The sequence below is a fragment of the Bombus pascuorum genome, chromosome 9, assembly GCF_905332965.1.
Source record: "Bombus pascuorum chromosome 9, iyBomPasc1.1, whole genome shotgun sequence".
Classification (NCBI taxonomy): domain Eukaryota; kingdom Metazoa; phylum Arthropoda; class Insecta; order Hymenoptera; family Apidae; genus Bombus; species Bombus pascuorum.
In genome coordinates this window covers 16,954,277-16,973,008 of record NC_083496.1, presented here as the reverse complement: position 1 = coordinate 16,973,008, position 18,732 = coordinate 16,954,277, and the positions used below count along the sequence as shown (strand labels likewise).

The 18,732-nt window shown below is 37.2% G+C and overlaps 1 protein-coding gene across 1 annotated transcript in view; it reads right to left on the bottom strand.

Moving 5' to 3' along the window:
- LOC132911012 (protein madd-4-like) overlaps positions 1 to 18,732 on the bottom strand; it is a 104,703-nt gene that overhangs the window by 58,115 nt on the left and 27,856 nt on the right. Inside the window, exons 2-3 of the mRNA XM_060967298.1 lie at positions 17,712 to 17,764; positions 14,748 to 14,847 (exon numbers count right to left, since the gene is read on the bottom strand). The gene's annotated coding sequence lies outside the window, so the exon portion shown is untranslated. The remainder of the gene's footprint in view (positions 1 to 14,747; positions 14,848 to 17,711; positions 17,765 to 18,732) is intronic.

Genomic DNA, 18,732 nt, shown 5'->3' with positions numbered 1-18,732 from the left:
TGGAAAATCCCTGCCTTTCTGTCTTTTCTCCTTTTTTCTTTTTTCCCTTTTTCCCTTTTTCCCTTTTTCCCCGCCGGAATGTTCAATGCAAATGAGGCTAATTACAGATTATACTACGATATATAGGATACAATTTCAAATATACGTAAAAATATTAAAAACCCTTATACAATCACATAGAAAATTTATATTTTCGTATATTTGAAGAAATTTTCATATACGAACCAAAAAAATATAATTACAGAAAGAAGTCATATTGTGGTATATGATTGGTGAATTTCTTGAAAAATCAAATAGTTACCTTTGATAGAGTAACAGGAAAATTTATTACGAAGACGAAGAAATCATTATCTGATTAGACAAACACTCGACTGAATCTATTTATTAGAAAATCATTAGCAGAAGGGAGAATCGATCAATTATTATCAATTTTATTATTATATTATATCACATATGAATATCACTGTATGATATTATTTGATTTTATGTATGAATAATTTATATATGTATATGAATGTCCTTCACAATGCATTCAGATAAATGGAATTTCACTGTAATCAATTTGGTTATCAATCATCTGTATTTGGTCCAAAATACACCACTAGACCGTACACTATGAAAGACAATTTCACACATTGACAACTAGCTATATATAAATATTCAAACATAAAATAGAACATATCTTTAGCCAATATCTTTTTATTATTCTACCATTTTCATCTATGTATCGTCGTTCGCATGTTTACATCCGCATTTTGCAGAGACCGTTTCATTAAAATCTTAAACTTCTCTCGTCAAGTTACTGTTGAAAGCACAACATCTCTGGCGGCTTTCTTACATTTCCGTCGTCTAGTGAATTTCCCTTTTTTCTCCGCGAGCAAAATAGAGGGGAACCAGCGCCATGAAATACACACTAGCCCATTACCAGTGTTAACAGAGTACGGCCGAGGATACGAAGACAGAGGGAAACCAGAGGGCTGGAAATCTGGATTCACAGCACGTATCTCCGTTTCGTTATGCTAATGATGTTGTGGCCCTTTTTCTTCCCACTCGTTTCATCCCTCGTGATTCTTTCAGCCATTCGGCCCTTCCTGTCCGCGTTGCGCCGTCTTTCTTCTCCATCCAACGATCGCCTTTCCGCGTCTGAGTGTGAATAATTTATTGTAAATGCGGCAAGTGTGTGGGTTCTAGGCCGAATATTAATGGGCAAAAATGCGGTCAGCTCGTTTCGTCGTACTCTCTCTCTCTCTATTTGCTTTTTCGCTTAACATAACTACGCGTTTCGTGCTTCTCGACGATGCTCGCTCGATCCGATCGTTTTCGTATTGTTTATAGGATTGTTTGGCGCGGAGAACACTCGAGAATTCCTTAAAACGTGAAATACTGCGACCGTATTCGCAAGATAAAATAGGTTGGTCGAAATGTTTGTCCGAGAGCGGCAGAGAAGGTTGTGATATTAAATTTTCGATTTTATCGAGTGTTCTCCTTATAATCGCCCCGTAATTCTCAGTAAAAATCGCGAGCCAATAGTATCAGAGACAAATTGAATTTTTATTATAACAATACGAAATGTATACGAGTGTGCAGAGTAGTCAATGTCTGGCCTTCCAATTTTTCGAGTTTGCTTTGTTTATAGTTTTCGAAATCCATGACAACGAAAAGCGCTTCGCGAACAGCTTTAATACAAACGCAACGATAATTTCCGCAGCTAGTAATTATGTCGACATCGCGGAACCGGAAGGAATGCATTACATGTGAGTTAAATGTACTTCACATGGTGAGGAAGTTCTATTATTTATAATTGCGCCGGCGCAACGGAGGCCAACAAATGCTCCACTCCCACTGTATGCGATATTAATACCTCAATGCAGTTATAATTGCGCTGGCTTCAACTTAAAAGTAAACGAACATTGACACGACGCAAATTAACCCTTTCATAACGTCAACGCGGAAGTTTTTATATCGTAATAGATATTAATTTGTATTCGTACCTCATTCACTCCCATTATCCGTAGGAAGTTTTTATACCTCGTTATTATCGTTCCTTTTATCATTATTTAGTAATGTCATAATTAATACAATGAAATATTCTAACATAATTGGTTCTGCAACCTCATTCGTTATAGTACCTGTTTGTTCTAGCGTATTCTGAAATATGTGTACGTATTTAGGGAAAATTCATTACAGGCTAACGCGATATGTGTACTACATGTTGTTTGTATGAACAGCAATAAATATATAATTATTATACTTTATATATTATTATATAAGTAATAATTATTATAATAATATGTATGTTTGATTATGTACTGTATATATTAAGCTATGAACAAACTTTCCGTAATCAGACGTGTAAACAATTTAATATTTATAGCAGATACAAACCATGATCGCTGTAGTACCTATTCTCGTTGCAATGTTTTCATTTCATTGATAATGATTTGTCGTTGCAACGTTTTACTGTAACACTATTCGTTCTAGCATAGCTAACAGAATTATTTTCCATTTCATTTTTGAAAATACGCCTCACAATTTTCACACAGAACATGTACCATCGTCGACAGACGACAATTAGCAGACGCATAAAGCGTCACATTCGTAACACTTTCATGACTTTACGACACTGCGTAACGAATACGTACACACATACATCGTCGCTCCGCGACACACCTAAATGCGATATTAACGTCTTCATAAAATTCCAATTACTCCAATAAAACCTATCGTACCGCTTTTCCCTACGATTTTTTGTTATTTCAGTTCCATTAAAAAATCGTGGTCCTTTGTCGGGAAGCAAATTACAAATTCATGCGATATCGTTTCAATGAAAAAATTATTTCTACCGAAACCCGAATAATCTATACCGGTGCAAACATCAGGCAATTCACTCGCAAAATGAAGAATTCATTTGGAATTAAAGTTTTATAGTTCGAAAGGATGCCTATGTTGTACTACTGCGCACGACGAACGTAATCTGCATTCAGAATATATAGTCACTGTCAGTAGGAAGTGAATCGAGAATCAATCACCGAGTTATCCACTTTCCTTCTACGTGGGACAGGAGTGAGGTCACCACGGATATCCGCGAATCATTTACAACTATGTGGCAGTTGGTTGCGACATGCACGTGGCACCGATTGATTTTATATCTTTTAAGTATCCTAGGCACAGGAATAAAAATCCGCGTTTTATCGTACCACGTGTACTGGAATCGAAATATTTAGGGCAGTACTCACAGGTCAAAGGATTCTTCCTAGGGGGGATCCTGTTCTCTCTTTTATTTTATGAGATGTTGCGCTAGCTCTTCGAAGAGATTTCCCGAATCTCCGTTTACAGTTTCATCTCGTTGGCTTGCCGAGCAGGATAAGTATGTTCCGGTATATTGTGTGATTTACGGTGTGTATTAAACATAGATAAATAAAATAATTACACGAACGATATTTCGTATAATAAAGCATTCGAAGGTTTCGTACGAAGTTAACGTTTGAAGGTGTACATTATTGCTGATATTCTTGTTATATTAGGAGTTTAGCGCATATTTTCTGTACATCCAAATAGGCTAATAGTGTAATACAACCATTGATAATGATTTGTCAAGCTAATTGCAGTCTTTTACTGTGAGGAACTTTTGAACTTGAAATAAAATGTTACGATATAACTTTCTGCCGAACCGATTCAATTTTCCAAGAACACAGTCCACTGAAAGGTTCCGGTACACAGGCATTGTCTCCCTTTTCTTTTTCGAACAGCTCGGGCGCGTGGATGAAAGAAGATAAAAATAATGGACGAAAGACGCTTTGAGTGAGGTGAGAATAAAGAATTTGGAGCAATTTGCGGCCGGACCGTGAAAGGCTGGAAAATGGAAGGCACTTTGTATTCTCTCTTCTTCACTCGCATTCTTCTCTCGTGTTTCTTCAACTCTAGGATAGAAAATCCACTTTTTAACGTGATTCGTGTGCTTCAAGTTTTTATAGGAACTGAAGAAGACGATGCTTCGTCGATTGTTTCCCTTCAATGTAGAATTTTCCACGCGAAACGTTCGCGTTTAACTTTGAGTTCAATTTTCCCCACGTTAAACTCGTCGACCTTTGTCGATGGTCAAGCGGTCACGGAAATGAGTCATTAATAAATGTCGAAGCACAAATAAAAATTTTGCTGGAAGTTAAACCGAACACAGAACAATTGTGAAACCATAGATCAACGTAAACTTGAAGTCATAAAAGCCTTTACAGATTAACCATACTAATAAACTGTAGTAGATAAGTAATAATAAGTAACAGTCTGCCTCTAGTTCAGTTCCACCACTTTACTCTTCTTTCTTAGGTTTTTCCTACAGTTCTTTAGTTTTGCAAATAATTTTTATTTTATTTATTTTGTAATTAATTTTAAAATTTCATTGAACATCTGTATACATACTTATATATATATATATATATATATATATATATATATATATTCTATCATCTATCTTGAATTTTTATCTCCTATAACAATTACATACATATTACGTCCGTAAAGGGATATCCACAATGTCGAAGTAAAAGATGTCAAAAGCCACTTCAATATATTCTTAAATTTTCATATCAACGTCATCATTCATTTCAAAGATACAATTTGTAGAAAAATCATTTTTCACGAAGCTTGACAATAAAAGGGTCCCATTACTCAACGTTGATTGTCAAAACATTTCCGTGCAATTCTCTGTATCGACGAGAGAGAGAGAGAGAGAGAGAGAGAGAGAGAGAGAGAGAGAGAGTGTGTGAGTTCGAAAATTCGTGAAACTTTAACTCGCAAACCCGTTTACCAATTACATTGGAACACTTTCAATGCCAGTTGATTATCACATAGTGCATTACCTTTGAAAATGAAACGAATGAAATCATATCGACATTCGCAACGTTCTCGGCTCCCTCTTTTTATCTCTCTCCTTCTTTTTGAGAGGAGGGGGACACGCACGGATCTGGATATTGGAATTTAAAAATTCACTCCCGCCGTTATGCCGTCGCGTGGATTTAATATAACCAGCAGTCGGCTCGTGCTCAAGCACAAAGAACGAAATTGATACGGAAAGTGCGGGAATTATTTAACGTTCCCGTATCTGAATGCATATAAGTTTTTTGTCCACGGCGAAAGGAGCACACGGGGACATAGAGAATGAAAAAGTACCCAGGCACAGGGCCCTGTCCCGCTCGATTTAACCGTCTTCAAAATTTCAAAGAATTTCTCTCTGCAAGAGCTTTATGGTTTCAAGTAAGGAACATCGTGTGATTTGAATATCCTCGTTTAGAGTGAAACGAATAATATTATCATTTTTGTAAGTTTCAATCTGAAACGGATAGACGAATCTTTAGTGCTTGTTTCATTAACTGGTTGAATAACTTTGATTCTTTATAATGTTTGAAATTTTGATGTTACGTTGTTGTTCATTATTGATGTTCAATATAACATAGTGAAAAAAAAAATCAATCTAATATCTAAAATATAATAACCAATATTATTGAGGAATCAATATTTTTGATGTAAATATCTTTGCATATAGGTTTGCATAATAGGTTTGCAGGTGATTGATTGCTATGATATTTGATTTATATAAAATTTGTTTCATATGAGAAATAAAAATATCACTTATTATATCTTTCTTCGTTTTAAATGGATGAAATGTAATAAGTATTATTCCTTACGAAAGTTTCATGCTAAATATAATTAGGATAAAAGAGGATAGAGGATAGTTATCCTTTTTAGTTAAAAGGATAGAATGTCAATGTCATGTTTGTATGTTAATATCCTTGTTTACAACGGTAACTTTTAATCAGAATCCTCTAAAATATTTCAAATAAACAAAACACAACGATCCATAAAGAGATTAAATACACTCTGAAAATTTTCTAACTTTCAGATATAAATTAATCGCACGCAAAAGACATATAATTCAGCGTATAGAAAGTAAAAGTAACAAATAAGATTTTGAAAAATTGTTTCCTACAGAAGCTTTGTGATTTTGCAAAGGGTGTCAGTCATATGATTTAAGTATTTTCGCTTAGAAAGGAAAGAATGTTAATATCACATTTGTCACCTTTAATTAGAGACATTATGCTAATTCTATTAATTAATTACATAACTTTGATTCTCTACGATATTTCAAATAAATGGAGCAGTATAATTCTTCGATAAAAAGAAACAAATTACGTTTTCGATATTTCCTAGTATTTTCTATTACAAAGTCGCGTAAACAATTGCACATAGGAATCATATAAATCAATATATCGTCGATATAATAGATATGAAAAAAAAAGAAAAAAAAAAAGAAAAAAAGAAAGCAAGACAAACGGAGTGACGATCTCTGAGAGAGAGATAGGAAAGTAAACGAAAGAAAAGAAGAGAGATAGAATTTCAGTTGAAAGAGAGGGATCGAGGGGAAAAGGCGCGAAAGGTAGGGTCCTGTTCGGTAGCCCGCGAACGTAAATCCCTTCTGGCTGGATTTTAACGTGAAATTTATCGTAGTACTGGTAAATTATTGTCCGTCATGGTATCCCGGAGGAACCGGGAATCTTCTAATGGCGGAGAGGCTCGCGATCGAGGGCGTGCACGCTATTAATATTTCACAAGGCTAATGTACCTTCGATTACTTTATAAATACCCAGGGAGATATATCGATACACCTGTAGATGTTTCTATATCTGTACGTGTGGTTGGAGCGCAACGTACCAGCGACGTTTTCATAAATTTTCCAATTTCGCGGTTGCCGGTCCACGTAATCCGTCCTTTCAGTATAATCCTTCCCTTGGTTTTGTATTAACCGCGGTTGGATATCAGGTCCGCGAGCCAAATTTACATTCGGAGACTGATGAGTCCTCTGAAATGTATCGCTGCACAGGATCACCAGCCACGCATTAATAGTTTTTTTCTTTTCTCTTTCTTCTTCATTTCTTTCCACGACCTTTCTATATTCTCTTTTTCTACGTCCACGAAAGCTTCGAGGTCTCTCTTTCCACATTTTACCTTCACCATCATCCTCTTTGTCTCGCCGTTACCTAGTTTTCCACCCCTCTCGTTTTTCTATGTAGGTATTTCTATTTCTCTATGTTTGTTTTATTTTTTGCTAACGAGCTCCGTAAATCTTTCGATCTGCAAAGTCGGCGATAAAGCCCGGCGTAATCTCGCGTTTTATTTTCCGCCTGAGCGATAAATTTATTTCCTTATCGCTTTGATCTCGAGCTTAACTCGCGTTCAAATATTTCTAGATTTTTTTCTTCCACGTTTCCTTTCGCTCGTCGTTTGTTTGCTCACTGATAAAAGGTTCACGCAATCCTCTTCGATTTTCATTCTTGACTGCCATTAGCTCTCCTTTGTATCCGTTTGAAGATCACGCGGCCAAGATATGATAAGTCTGTTTTTGATAATATTCTAGCTTTGTTGTCATACAGTTTCAGATTGATTTTCAATTTTACCAATATATTTGCGACATATTTTATTGCAATGACAATGAAATTTCAAAATGTGTTATCAAACATGTACATAATATTTTCTATGATAGGTGTTTAAACATCGAAGCTCAAATATTAAAATGAAATACCTAAATATCAAATATCGAGCATATTGAATTTTTAAATTATTCTTTCATAAAAGACGGGAAATGTGATTTATCAGGTTTTTCACTTACGGCTTTCATTAATTTGTAATTGGTGTCGAGAAATGCTTCTCTTTTTAAATAAAAAGAACGTAATATCGGTCGGTTTATGTCGTTGGGACGCGTTGCACCGTCGCCTGTAGTTTTCACGCGTTGCTTGGCCATGCGGGCGAATTTCTGAAAAATGGCACCATTATAAACGGAAAATAAATTTATTTGGTCGAATTCCAGGGGAGTAACGGTGCGCAAACTGCAGCAAGTGTAGACTGTCGGGATTGCACGTTGGTCGAGGGATGTGTCAATTACGCTTAATTCGATCCACCTGACAATCGTATCTTATTTCACGCCAGGCAAATTGATCAACGCGCCATTGTTTGGCATCGTAGCTGCGTTTGCCGGAAAAACAAATCTCTTCGCCCGATACGGACGAAATTTCATGTAGAAAAGCGTTAGTAAATCCTTCCGTTATTCTATATTCTGGAATGTAATACATTCTGCAATGCAATGAAGTGTGAATATTCACTCGTTTAAAATTATCTATCATGTTGAAGTATTTTTCTGATAAAAATGATATCTATGTTATATAAATAATATTTATGAATTTATAAAAGGTTATAAATGTACGAATAATCTAAAGAAAAATTTTTTATGAAACTCTCTAGCCTTCTCTTTGTGAGAAATTTACAAGTAACCTTCAAACCAATAAATCTTGAGACTGTCAGAAATTTATGCCTAACTTTCAAGGCAATTCGTTTTCTTCTTCCCTGGTAGTTAACTTTTATGATACGTGACCTGAAAGTTACCCGCTCGTTCATCTACATTTTTTAGATATCGTTTTCTATCCTTACTGCATCATGTTGTTGTATTATTATTATGCGATACTTATATCTTTCTCCTTTCCTTCTTTCTTCTCTTTTCACAGCAATAATTTTCACGGAAAATATGCAAACTGTAGTAGGCACTAATTATGTAAATGAAACAAATTCTTACCCGAGTTTCATTCTTTTAATCATATCCGTAAAGATATGACGTTACACCAATGTCCTCGTGTTTATAACAGCCTTAAATTCCTAATATCCCTCTTAAGAAATCACAAATTTTCTAATTAATCGTAACTGTTTCCTTCAGGAGCAAAAATAAATAGGGTGATAAAAGATTAAACGATTTTTCTATGATTTTACGCATGATCTCCTTCACCGTCGAAACGATCATCCAAATCGTCTAGATCTAAATCCTATCATCAAAATCCTTTCTAAGATCGCCGTAAAAGGATATACCACAGTTGATCCGTGATGTATCGATAAAAAGCGTCATGGAATCTATGTTTTCCGTCTTACGAGGATATGGTTCGTGTGATATAGGGGTGACACTGGTCGTCATAGCCGGATTTGTCGTCGAGCTTAACGCTTCGTTCATACTTTGGGCAAGTATTTTCGCGTCAACGTGCGTGGGTCAATCGTGCGGGGCAGATTGGATGTGACATCATAAAAAGCTCAGTAGCGAACGAGCACTTACGAGCCCGAGAAAATTGTCCATCAGGCAGAATGAGAGATGTCGCGCGGAATCCGTGTCATTTTGCCCCATGAAAAACGTGACGGAACTCTTAAACGATCCGACGACGAACGTTCTCGATAGTACTATGAAATGAATAGTCAATACGATGACCGATCTACTCGGAGAGTCGAGAAAGTTGAACGAGACGTCGGCCGTCGCGATGTATCCCCGTTGCAACGGGTGATGAATCGTCCAAGTTGCCAATACGTAATTTTTCGATGGAATACGGTAGATTCTGGATGTTCTCTGGCCATGACTTTTCGACATGTCGAATGCTTCATGTATACGAATAGTTTATAAATCGAAAGGGGAACGAGTTGTACCCATAAGAAATTCGTGCGATAAGGCTTGAAAATTGTATCAATAGGATACCTCGAACGTCGAGCAATTTTCGTGTCACCTTTTCACGACGAATAAACGTCCTGATTTCATATTTGCTCCGCGGACAGTGCAAAGGTCGCGAGAATCTAATTTAGAATGCCATCAACCCAGCAACGAAGTAAATGAATTTATAAGATAGACTTCTTATCTTATAAGATAAGGTTCGTCAAGGAATCGAAATATTCGAAAAATCTTCCATCGCTGTTCGTTGCTTACTTTTCATCGTAATACACATATACCTATTTGTCTTCAATTTGTACCGTCTTTATATACCGAGAATATTCAGACGATTTGAAACAACGTTTCAACCAGATCGTTATTCGCGTAAAGATTGCCAAACCAAGAACCGAATTTCAAATTTCTTCGATCTATACGATCGTCGTCTTTTCAAACAATTTTAAATAACATTCCAATCAGCTCAATTTCGACGTAAAGATCGCGGTTTCCAGAAATCCTATCCGGCACTGATTTCTTCAAATTAATCCCTGCGTCGTTCCAATACTCACGGCGCTGTTCCCTCGAGGCAAATTTCACGCTCGCCGGAATTCCTGCAGATCAGAGTTCTCTCTCTTTTCTACGTGCAAACTTTTGTTCGACTTATTTCTCTATTCGGCTTCTCTATTCCGTGAACGTAATGGACAGCACGTTTACAGGTCTCTCGGTTAGGTCGAGCGTGTGAAAGAGAATCGTTCGTTGCAACAAAGCCCCAATAAAGCCGGTTTCGGGCCGGTTAAATGAAAGAGATATTACGCGTTACGTATGCGGCGGCCGTAGCGGTGGAAAAAGGGGTGGGCAAGATCGACGTTGCCTTTGTGGACGGTACCTATCGATAGCTTTGTTGGCGGTGCATTTACGAACGTCGAGTGCAGGTTCTCTCGCCTTGCAGCAACGGCGGCCGCCGCGACGTCGACCCTTGGGCGAAATGTCACGTCGGTCACACGACGGCGACGACTACCAAGCTTCGCTCGCTTACTTCTCGCCTTAGGTTCAAAAGAAAGAGAGAGAGAGAGACCGTTTCGCGAAAATTCTCGATGCAATTTTATGCCTGAACGACGCGAAACCCATACGTGAAACGGAAGCCAGGATTGCCCTGGAAAATCGAGTTGAAGATAATTCCGAACGTGTTTAAAACGTCGACCGAATTCGATGACAATTACGAGCTTTCTTTGCCATAAATACTCTTCTTTCTTGCTAATCTTCTGTTGTAACGTGTTGCGAAGGTAAGAGGATAATTGAGTTTAAGGAAATTGGATGTGAATGGTGTTGATCGAATTTGAAAGATTTTTCCTGATCTTGAGAAATAATTGATCAACTTATAATATTAATGAATTAACAAGTTGGAAAATATTTTATAGTTTTATTGTTTTTTGCGAAACAGGATATTCTGTAGGCTTGTAATTTGTAAAATTAACTCAAAGACATTCGATTATCAAACATGGTTCATCCAATATGGGAAATTAATACTGTTGATAATTAGAAAGGACTGTAAAAGAATCTTGAGCCTCCTAGATATTAATTGAATTATTTCACAAATGGGGCGTTATACATTCTTTCTTTTTTTCTTTCTCTCTCTTTCTTCAATTGTATTCGATTGTAATTGGTAATGGTTCGAGATATTCTTCAGACTAGCGAATAATTATTTCACCCCTTTCGTAACGGGCGAGGCAATATCGTGGAGTGGTGAATTCTTACTGCTTAAAGATACTTCAGGCTGAAAAGTAAATTGCCACGGCGAATACACAGATATTCGAAGGAAGGAATATCGAGTCGTGATGCGCATCGGAAATGACCGATTACCCATCAACTGTGGTAATTACCATTGCGCAATACTCCACAGGCAGGAGTGCTTTGTTTTGCTCTGCAATATTCATAAAGCTCATCGACCCGCGGGAAGAAATTCCGCAATGAAATACAAATAACCGAACCATCGATTCGCTAATAATGAACGGCAATTTCTTCTTTCGTTTTCCAATAAGAAATTCCATCCTCGTGCCGTATTTATTCTTAAACAATCAATCCCCAACAAATTAACAAGTTCTCGGTGCAAGCTACCAATTCACGTTTTACCGAAACACTTTTGCGGTGAACCAGACCGCAGTTTCCACCGACCAAGAACACCTTCCCCAACGATTCTCCTTCTCCATGAAATAAAATCAGCAAATAAGAAAAAAAAAAAAAAAAAAAAATGAAAGAAAAAATAAGAAAAAGAGAGAGACATAAAATCAAACATTAAATTAATCAGAGGTATCGAACATACCAGGGCAGGACTAACAGGGGAGGTTACGTTAAAAGGGAAAATATCGCCGGGACAAGAACCGTATACGTTTACAAGTTTCACAAAGGGGCAGCAGGAGGGTGGAGGACATCGATTTTCAGCCTTGAATTTACGATCCGCAACGGCGCTACTTTTCTGCGGTTCGCTCGTCACCCACCCTTCCGTCCTCTTTCACTCCGTTGTTTCTCCTATTCTCTCATTTTTTTTTCTCTCTTTTTTCTTCGGGGAATCGTGTTGCCCGACGTGGACACACACAAAGTGGCAGGATGGATACACGCGAGACCAAGACAATACGCAACCCTTCGGCATATGTCGAAGAAAAGAGACAGATAAAAAAAAGAGAGAACGATAGAATAGAAGAGGATAGAAAGGAAGGGAAGAAAGGAAAAATGGTCCGGGTAAATTCGACGGAATATCGAGTTGGCAGATATCAATGGGAAGGACGGCCACGTGTGTCCGTGGACGGGGTCGAAACTCGGCCCAGATTCGGAATGTGGGTCGGGTCAGCTGCATCCGTGCATCCCCCGGGGTATGGCCGGGTGCTGCAAAGCGCAGCACGTATTCGATGCACTTGCAGGCTCGGGACACGGTCATACGTGACAGCCGCAGCTGACCGTCACGCGTCGAATTTGAATTGATAATTCGCGTAATTTCTGACCGAGCCCTGTTGGCATAAGGCTGTAATAACGGGACGAACAATTAATTACGGAGTCGCGGCCTGAGCCGTTCTTTGACGTATAAACCGCTTGTCTGTTCGCTTGACGATGATGGGTTGACCGTTTTGAGCTTTCACGGATGGCGTGTGTGCGTGCGAGTATACGTGTATACACGCGTGTTTGTGACACCGGTGGAAATTGTTTATCGTGCAGATCGAGAGTGCCGCTATTGATTGCCAAGAGGCGTCTCGTTCGGAAGATTCCTTTTGTTCTCCGATTTTTCCACTGAGAAGAGAGATATTCAGCTTTTGTCCCGTTCTGCTTTGATGTCTTCAGGAAGTAATACTCTTTTTCGGTTTTGTTTAATGCTAAATTCGTTTATCAGCTAGATAAACGAAGATTACCTGGTCGTTACCGCAATGTTGTATCGAAACGTTATACGTAATTTCTACTTAATGATCGCTATTGAAGAATCGAAGCTGTGAACAAAGTTAAAATAAAACTTTACCCAACCTGTCTTCGATTAAAAGGAATCACAATTGGTGTCACTGGCCTGATTCGATGTTAATCAGTTTTCTTAACAAAACATTTATAGCGATTCTATCAACTTTATCCGCTCAGTCTTCCCTTTTCTCTGTTATAAAATACTTTAAATTTTACAAGAATATTTCTATTGTCTGAATTATGAAAAGAAAATTTTAAAACAGCAATGAAAAATAGAAGATACGGTATGATTATACATACGATATAGCTGGAATAGACATTTTTGTAATTGTTCAGAGGTAATGTGCCACCAAGTTGATACTACGAATTCTGTAACCAAGTAGGACTACAAATTTTTAAACACTTACTTGTTTGAATAAAATTTCCCTATTTATAGGATGAACAAAACCTTTTTGGATTCGACTATATATATGACAATGCCCGGAGCACTCTATATACATCCATCGTTAACCATGGAGGATATGATTCACGGACAAAATAAAATCCACTTGTAATCGTTAAATTCACGACGGTTTAGAGAAAAGTTTGTGAAAAGGGTTAAGCAAGACACGGTTGGCGAAGCAAATCCCGTTTTCCAGCGCCTACATAAACGGGACCGTGGCGAAGGGTTGGTGGGCGGTATAAGAGAGCGAGAGGGAATCGAGGACGGCGTATCGCGGTGGAATACTGCGAGGCAGCTTCAAAAGTTGCCAGTTAAACGACGGAGTTAACTTCGTTTCGTTGTTTGCGCGAACCGCAAATTTCCTCCAGTTACTCAGACCCGGAGCCCTGGTGCCGTTATAATCACGTGGATGTACGTGTTACCGGGGCTCGAACAGCAGACAGAGAGACGAGAGAGTCACTCGGTCGTTCTCGTTTGTCCCGTTTCTACTCGTGTGACAACTTACTCCTCGCCTTGCGCGCTTCATTCGCGATAAAGGACAGAGAGGAAACACGGTGCAACCAGTTCCACGGCTCCGGAGCTTCTATCTCACCTTGCCTGTTTCCTATACGTTACACTCTCTGTCTTACAGTCTTACGGCGGCAAGTCGCTTGAATAGAATTATATTGATAAGACAGCCGCTTTCGGGAATAATTGAATTTAGGCTAGTACACTGAATGTTCGACGGATACTGCTATCTGTTTGGTGCAACTGCTTTACGTGGTTGTTCTTCCAATAGATATCGGTTTGTTTCGTGGTTTAATTTCTGATCGAATTTTCCTTCCTCGGGTGTAAAGAAATTGTCATGTGATTAGAGAATTGTCTACAGATGATTCAAGAATTGTTCACAGTTGTAAACATTTCTCGTTTGGAATATTACTAAGAAAAGTATTTGTTGATGGAATAGAATTATATCGATTGTGGAATAATTGAATTTACGCTACTATTTCATGTGATTATTCTTTCCTTTTGGTTCGTGGTTTAACTTTCGATCGATTTTTGTTTTTTCGTTGGAGGAAATTACACGAAGAAATTTTGAATCGATAAGGGAATTGTTTAATAAGGCGATGAAGATTTTTTACATTTATAATATTCTCTCTTTCTCATCCGTTAGATGCAATAATTTTACGAGGTGGTTTTTCTATCAGTGATTTATCCGGTATTTAATTTTTCATCGGTGTTTGTTCATTGGTAGCGATTTTGAGACAAAGACGAAGAAATGGAAAGAAATGGAAAGACGATCGTTTATAGATGATGAAAATTTGTGACAAATGCAAGTGTTCCCGTTTAGAAAAGTAATGAAAACGATGCTCTCGCTGAATGACTCACCTCAGGGTTGCAGATCTTGTATTTCGTGCTCCACGACCTGCCTTTGCACGGTTTCCTCCTACAGCGCCTCTGCTGTCGTGAAATCCCACCGCCGCAGCTCCTGCGAAGTAGGGCGAGCATAATTAAAAAAAAAACAACGTACGAAGAGACTAACAAGGAGCATAGGTGTAATTTTTGACGCTGGTTCTTTTTGTCACAAAAATATCATTTTATGTAAACAAGCAAAGAATTCAGAATCTCTGTATTCTGTATTCATCGTTGTCGCGAAGATTTTCTAATGATACAAAGTATAATTGCACTAATGTTATTAAGATGTAACAATATCATATCCTAATTTAAAGAAAAATGTATTGAACGTGAAATATACGTTGTCAATGTATGTACGTTATTATTTCGTTTCTTTTACTTCGTCTATCTCCACAGTTATAAGAGAACTGGTCGGAATTAGGACATTTAAGCGGAAAATTCGAAGCACCTGGAAAAATCATACGGTTTCTTTGATCATGAATTACTCGTTTCGAGAATTTAAGTAGCACTTGTGCCTGTGGTACACACGGGTCGGTAGTTCGCAATTCTGACGTCATTACTTAAAATTTGTTTCAAATGTAGCTGTGCTTTAAAACTCGAATGAACAGTATATGTATAACAGAGCGTACGCATGAACGATAACGTCAATTAAACGAATAAAGGATGTTTTTTATTTCGCGACAACGAAACGTTTCGGGCAACTACTTCTACAAGTATCCCGTTTTCCAAACTGTTTTCTCTCTGTTTCTTAATTTTTCACTCTTTATTTACTTACTAATTAACGGAGAGAGACGGTTGGTTAAAATCTTTCATAAATAAATTTGTCGAATTAATTAAATATTTTAGACAAGCTAATTCTTCTTTTAATAGTAGACAAGCGAAATTATTCCGATAATAAAATTTGTTGTAGAATTTCAACGGTTTCGAAAAATAAATAATATATTTGGGTTAATTAAAAAAATTCAAAGGGACCTCCGCTCGATTTTTAAATATTTTTATATACATATAAATCTGACGTCACGTTATTTCTATTTTAATCCCTTATATTTTCTAACGGTATTAAAGAATCTTTATTGATATAGTATATCTGTCCTGAAAGGTATTAATTTTGTGAAATTGTGTAAATGCATTCAACCTTAATATACATACATATTATTTACAGAATTTTGAAGATCGGAAATAGGGAGAAATGTAATAAAATGGTAGCAATGACATTTAAAAATGGAGAATAATCTAGCACAAAACTAACAACAATAATTAAAAATACACGATAATCTATGTATACAAAAGTGGCAATGGTAACTAAAAATGACAAAAGTTTAAGACATGAAACGTTAGAAAAATTGTATCTATCTATCGTTTACAGTGGTAGAATCGTAGAAAATAGAATCGCACGTTCGATTCCCGATTTCAGACGATCGATATTTTCTCCCTAAATTTTGTTCCCGAAATTTTGAAGAACGTATCGGAATAATTAAAATTTGCGTTATAAGAAAATATCAATTTATCCAATATCGACAATTTGGAGAGATACTAAATACCAAACTTCTCCGATATATCGTGGATTTGGCAAAAGAGAGTGGTACAAATCAGATGGTAAAATGCGTTGATGGAGGGAAAAAATTTTAATAATTGTATCGGGGAACGCGAACAAAGATTTAGAGGGCCGTGGCTGGCCGCGTCGAATGTACGGCACCGTACATCATACAATAAGCTTCTCCAGGAGGGCGAGTGCAGTTCACCAGTCGTAAGCGTCATAAATTATTTGCTGGCGCAGTCTGGGCCGTTTCTGGTCGGCTGAAAAACGATCTAGCCGTTCCGACGTCCGCCACCGGAACTCCACCGTTGTCGAAATGAGTTTTGAAACGTTTAACATTCCACCGACGTAATGGCGCCGCGACGCGATACTTAGCCCTTCGATCGGTTCTATCTTGCGACAATGCAGCCGCCGCTTTATCATACCAAACAACGTCGATCTTACATTTTTCTTACAAAATGGAGGATGTTTGCTAAGTTAATTTCTTATAAATGCATAGACATCCGCAGTCTTGCGATAACCTTCTAACATTTATCACTGGCTTACGTTATAGGAAATGATGGAAAGAGTTACATAAATGACGCAAAAACGTGATTCTCGATACGTAGAAACGAAGTTACAATATGAATGACGAGATGATTATTTGGCTTTTCATTTAGTATAATAAACACGTGATAAAGCTGTGACGGTTAAAAATCAATGTAAATGCGACATAACGCAGATAAGAGAGAGATTTGTAAGAAAGTATAATCGAGGAGTAGTCGTAATAGGGAAATCACGATTTATCGTTTCTTACGTCACTCAGAATAATTTCACAATCCGTTATTAATGAATAAGCAGTAGGGTCAGAAGTGATTGTCGTCAGAGATGAGGATTTCTGTGAGATGAATCAAATGTGTTTTGACTGCAGTGAACCATAATAAAATTCCCGACAGTTATGTAAAATATTTTCCGTATTTTCTAATATCATTTACACTATCGTTCGTAAGAATCCGGATACTTTGATCAATTTGTAGTAATATTATGCGAATTTCACCAAAATGTAGAGATTAATAACAAGTTAATAATTAGTAGTTTTTTTATCTATTAAAAAGACTCGACGACAATATGTTTGTCTATTTACTACATGTAACTTGTATTAACTTGTATTAGCGTCGGAAATTAGCGTTCCACAAGGCTTGATAATTACAAATTATAGATTTCTTTATTAATATTGATTTTCAAAAATTAACTCTCATTTATTCGCAACTTTCTAATGAAATTATATTTTACAACAAATGCTTAAATGTGTGTAAACTGAGCTATAAAGAACGAGTGTACAAATAGTTATGAAAGAAAGCGTATCCTATCGTATCAATCAATAAATACATCTAGTCAAATCTAGAGCGTAAAATGCTTACCTTGTACAGCTGGACCATTTAGACCAAGGTGACCATTCGCCCCATACGACGCTCTGAAAATAAAAAACAATTTGTCGGTATTTGTTTCCTTTACGAAGCAATTTGTTAAATTTTGGATTAAATTGTACAAATGAAACGACCATTTCCGCGGAATACATTGGATAAAAGAGATGGGCACGCGTGCACGCACGTTTATCATTTATCATTTATCATTTATCATTTATCACGAGAAAAATTCGACGTTCAATTATTCGACGTTCGCGTAGCGAATTAATCGGAGGCTGTATTTTCTAAAACTGTCCCGTTTCTCGCGGCCGTGCGTTACTTTTAACGAAATTGGAGGATCCGTCGCGAGCGAATGAATTCGTTAAAACAACGCTCGATGCACAGCAATATTCGATAGGTAATTAAATCAGCCCTCATGAAATTGTTGGACAATTAATCCGTACAACGACAAATCCCCCCATTCCGCCAGCTGCTCCCGTTTGTCAAATATTTCTTGTCTATGCTCGAGATTTACGAACAAAAACCTTTCGAAGTATGAATTTTATTCCAGTCAAGCACGAAGGCTATGTTTAATCCAAGAAATTGCTGCTTTTAGCTCGTATGGGACAGGATGAATCGTACGTGGATGACATGACGGATGAAAGGTTTTTGTACAGTCTTAAATTAGAGACACTGAAATCGTGAATACCATAGGATCTTAAAATATCGATAATCAAATGTTTTACGAAGTTACACGAATAAAATAGTTTCCATTTTAAGAAGATTTTACGATTGTCCCTTTACGATTGACCTTTTCATCCTCGAATTACTATACTTTCTAACGAATTACTAACAAAAGCGTATTGTTTCTTGTATCCTCCTAAAGAGGACATAATGCATTAAAATCGTGAATAATTTTATCAAAACAAGTACATATATCGTTACGTAAGCAAGATATTTACATAAGCGAACATGTAACATATAACACGTGACAAATGAACCTCCATTTATCTTAACATTTTCAAAATTAAGAAGA